We start from the raw sequence: 5,157 nt of genomic DNA, 5'->3' as shown, positions 1-5,157 counted from the left end.
AAGGATTGATGTTTTTTCCTCTAAGTAGTTCACTGTTTGCCTAAATTTGGACTAGGTAACATCTCTCCTAAGTTTGATGAAAACACACTTTTATACTATTTTTATATAAACCTGCAAATAGAAATCAAGCAAATTTCCATATTAAGCAAAATACCTACAAATACATTGAATGTGAGATCAACCAAAATTCTTGCCATTTAGTATTTTATATCTTAACAAAGGTAGCTATAACAAAGGTAGTATAAACACCAGTATTTTGTCTACACAGAATAAGAATCATCTGAACACATTTACTATACAACAGAATAAGCTTGATTATACAATAAGTGTGTAAATTTCAGTAAAATTATAATTGAAAAACAAGCATAAAAAGGCCAAACTGCTACTATTTCCTTATTCTTTAGTTTGTGAAGTTTTACCTGTTGTTTCTCTGCTTTTGCAGCTCTACTTTAGGAAGACCTCTGAAGGGTTCTTACTGATGAACAGATAGACAAAAACCCAAGATATAATTACATTCAAATTTATGTTTTTAGTCTGAATTATGACTTGTACGAAAATAATAATCTTGGAAACTTGTGGGCTACTAATTCTTAAATTATTGCCATATTCACTATATATAGCAGATATAACAGCTTCTAATACAGTTATATATTTAGAGATACATTTGTCTCCTACGTTGCAGGCAGATTCTTTACCGTATGAGCCACCAGGGAAGCCTATATATATATATATTACACATATATATATTATAATATATAACATTATATATAATATAATTCATTACATGAAATTGTTAAACCTTGTATATGCAGATTCTGATACTCCTCTTTATTGGCAATGGCAGTTTTTGGATCCTTTGGTCCAAAGGAGATTTTATATATGTGTGCGTATATATATATATTTATATATATATAAAATGCAATATATGTTATATATTCTAGATTACTAGAAATATAATATATACTATATAATATATTATATTATACTATATTGTGTAAAGATTTTTCTCATCAAAGTCTATGGTGATGAGTAAATTACAAGCTTTTTAAGGAATGCTGCTGCTGCTGCTAAGTCGCTTCAGTCGTGTCCGACTCTGTGTGACCCCATAGACCGCAGCCCACTAGGCTCCCCCGTCCCTGGGATTCTCCAGGCAAGAACACTGGAGTGGGTTGCCATTGCCTTCTCCAATGCATGAAAGTGAAAAGTGAAAGTGAAGTCGCTCAGTTGTGTTCGACCCTCAGCGACCCCATGGACTGCAGCCTACCAGGCTCCTCTGTCCATGGGATTTTCCAGGCAAGAGTATTGGAGTGGGTTGCCATTGTCTTCTCCATTTTTAAGGAATAAATATTCACTACTATATCCTATCATATCCTGAGTTATTTCAAATTTTTACTAAAAATATAATTAAGGAGATCACAAACAGGCAATTTTTATTTGAAATTCCAGAAAGAGACACTCAATTGTTATCATTATGGTTCATTGTTTCAATTGGTTAATACTCTTTATTTGTCAAACCGTAAATTTGATGGACACTAATTGTTCCAAAATAGACTTCATGGTCTGTCATGTCATTAAGAGTTCAGCACAGTTCTATTAATGAGCTAGAATCCCTAGTAAAAAGCACACTAATTACATTTGCTAATGATAATGAATGAGGTGTGGAACCACTACTAGTGATTGTAGAAAATTACAACAAAGACTTAGCAAATTTAGAACTAGAAGAATTTTAGCAGTATACTTTACCTGTATATTATGTTTTTCCTCTTTGATATATCACAATTACATTTGACTGCTGCTGCTGCTGCTGCTGCTGCTAAGTCGCTTCAGTTGTATTCCACTCTGTGACCCCATAGACAGCAGCCCACCAGGCTCCCCTATCCCTGGGATTCTCCAGGCAAGAACACGGGAGTGGGTTGCCATTTCCTTCTCCAGTGCATGAAAGACACAATAATTAGTCAAGTGTGTGGAAGTTCATGAATTTGAGAAACTCTCTTTAGAATACTTTTAAAACTATTCACTCTTAATGGTTAGTTTCTTTGAATGTTCTTTTTGTCCTATATTTAGCTTTCAGTTACTTTCCCTCTTCCCCTTAGGGGTCCAAGTATCTTATAAAACATATTTGCAGATCTCTTTTTAGGGAATGAGAAAATATTTCCAAACTCAGACTTACATATTTTAATGCCATTCCCATTTCCAACTTATTGTTTAGCCTGCTTTCTATACATTGGGTTTGATTCTTCATGTTGATGCCTCAAGTGGACTTTCTGTCTGAATTTCCATGATAGTTTTGTCCTGATATTGTTTTGCATTCATTTATATATTCATTCGGGATCCATTATTATTTCATTCAACTGACATTTATTTACTGATTTCTATGATGTATCAAATACAGTATAAATCAAGAAAACTAACACCAATGAACAGGGCAGAAATAATCATTATTTTCATGGCACTTCAGCAAGAAAAATTCATTTCACAAAAATACTTATTTATTTTCTGGCAGCACTCTCCAAGTACACGTTTCTATAGTCTGTAAATCTCCACTGGGGGTGTCCTTGAAGTGCAGATTTCTACTAATACTCTGTTGAAGGCAATCTAGAATTTTTCTACATACTCCTCAACATTCTTCCAACCTCTACTCACTCTCAGTTCCAAAGCCACTTCAACATCTTTAGATAATTGTTACAGCAGCACTGCATTTCTAGTACCAAAATCTATATTAGTTTCCTAATGTGCTGTCACAAATTTCCATAAAGTTAAGTATCCTACCTGCAATGATTGTTGAAATTATTTGTAAACATGTAAATTTATTCTTAAATTTTAGGAGTTTTCAATGCATGTACCAGAAAGGAGTTCATATCTTGAAGCTATAAGGATAATAAATTATTGAAAACAAACCTTATAATCTTTGTGGCACTGATAGACTTGGCATAGACTTTGATTACTGTGATACTGATTGGTTTGCCTTGGAAACAAACAGAGATCATTCTGTCATTTTTGAGATTGCACCCAAGTACTGCAATTTGGACTCTTTCATTGACTATGAGGGCTACTCCATATCTTCTAAGGGATTCTTGCCCACAGTAGTAGGTATAATGGTCATCTGAATTAAATTTGCCCATTCCTGTCCATTTTAGTTCACTGATTTCTAAAATGTTGATGTTCAATCTTGCCATATCCTGTTTGACAACTTTCAATTTCCCTTGATTATGGACCTTCCAAGTTCTTATGCAATATTGTTCTTTACAGCATCGGACTTTACTTTCATCACCAGTCACATCCACAACTGGGCATTTTTTTTTGCTTTGGCTTCATCTCTTCATTCTTTCTGGAGTTATTTCTCCATTCTTCTCCAGTAGCATATTGGGCACCTACTGACCTGGAGATCTCAGCTTTCAGTGTCCTATCTTTTTTGTCTTCTCATACTGTTCATGGGTTTCTCAAGGCAAGAAAACTGAAGAGGTTTGCCATTCCCTCCTCCAGCGGACCACGTTTTGTCTCCACTGTGACCCGTACATCTTGGGTGGCCTTACAAGGCATGGCTCATAGTTTCATTGAGTTAGACAAGGCTGTGGTCCATGTGATCAATTTGGTTAGTTTTCTGTGATTGTGGTTTTCATTGTCTGCATGCTGACAGACAAGGTAAGAGGCTTATGGAAGCTTCCAGATGGGAGAGACTGACTGTGGGGCAAACTGGGTCTTGTTCTGACGGGAGGGGCCATGCTTAGTAAATCTTTCATCCAATTTTCTGTTGATAAGCGGGGCTGTGTTCCCTCCCTGTTTGGCACGAGGCCAAACTGTTGACCCACCACACCTTCACGAGAGACTCCTGGATACTCACAGGCAAGTCTGGTTCAGTCTCTTGTGGGGATACTGCTCTTTCTCCTGGCTTCTGGTGCACACAAGGATTTGTCTGTGCCCTCCAAGAGTCTGTAAACAAGACTAATTTTGAAACTTTAAAAATTTTCTTCCTCAAACTAGTGGTTCAGTTCAATTCAGTTGCTCAGTCGTGTCCAACTCTTTGTGACCCCATGAATCGCAGCACGCCAGGCTTCCCTGTCCATCACCATCTCCTGGAGTTCACTCAAACTCACATCCATCGAGTTGGTGATGCCATCCAGCCATCTCATCCTCTGTCATCCCCTTTTCCTTCTGCCCCCAATCCCTCCCAGCATCAGAGTCTTTTCCAATGAGTCAACTCTTCGCATGAGGTGGCCAAAGTACTGGAGTTTCAGCTTTAGCATCATTCCTTTAGAATGGACTGGTTGGATCTCCTTGCAGTCCAAGGGACTCTCAAGAGTCTTCTCCAACACCACAGTTCAAAAGCATCAATTCTTCGGTGCTCAGCTTTCTTCACAGTCCAACATTCACATCCATACATGACCACTGGAAAAACCATAGCCTTGACTAGATGGACCTTTGTTGGCAAAGTAATGTCTCTACTACTGAGTAAAAGGAGGAGTGAAGGGCAATATAGGTGTAGGGCATTACTATATACAAACTTCTATGTATATATAGAATACGATACAAGGATATATTGTATACCACAGGGAACATGACTGGTATTTTATAAGTGAAATATAACCTCTAAAAATTGTGAATCACTATACTGCACACATGAAACTTATATAACATTGCATATCAACTAGGCTTCAATTATGGAAAATCACACTCAACTTGAAATCTCATTTATGCCAGACAAGAGAGATTAATTTACTTTATAATTTAAATGTTGTCAGTGTCTTCTCTGCTAGGTAGCAATCCTAGAATTGGTATGGCCTCTAGATAAAGCTCAGTTCAGTTCAGTCACTCAGTTGTGTCCAACTCTTTGTGACCCCATGGACTGCGGCAGGCCAGGCTTCCCTGTGCATCAGCAACTCCCGTAGCTTACTCAGACTCATGTCCATTGAGTCGGAGATGCCATCAAACCATATCATCCTCTGTCGTCCCCTTCTCCTCCTACCTTCAATCTTTCCCAGTGTCAGGGTCTTCTCCAATGAGTCAGTTCTTCCCATCAGGTGGCCAGAGTATTGGAGTTTCAGCTTCAGGATCAGTCTTTCCTATGACTATTCAGAAGTTATTTCCTTTAGGATGGACTGGTTTGATCTCCTTGTAGTCCAAGGGACTCTCAAGAGTCTTCTCCAACACCACAGTTCA

Source organism: Budorcas taxicolor, chromosome X, assembly GCF_023091745.1.
Source record: "Budorcas taxicolor isolate Tak-1 chromosome X, Takin1.1, whole genome shotgun sequence".
Classification (NCBI taxonomy): Eukaryota; Metazoa; Chordata; class Mammalia; order Artiodactyla; family Bovidae; genus Budorcas; species Budorcas taxicolor.
Note: the sequence above shows the minus strand (reverse complement) of the source record.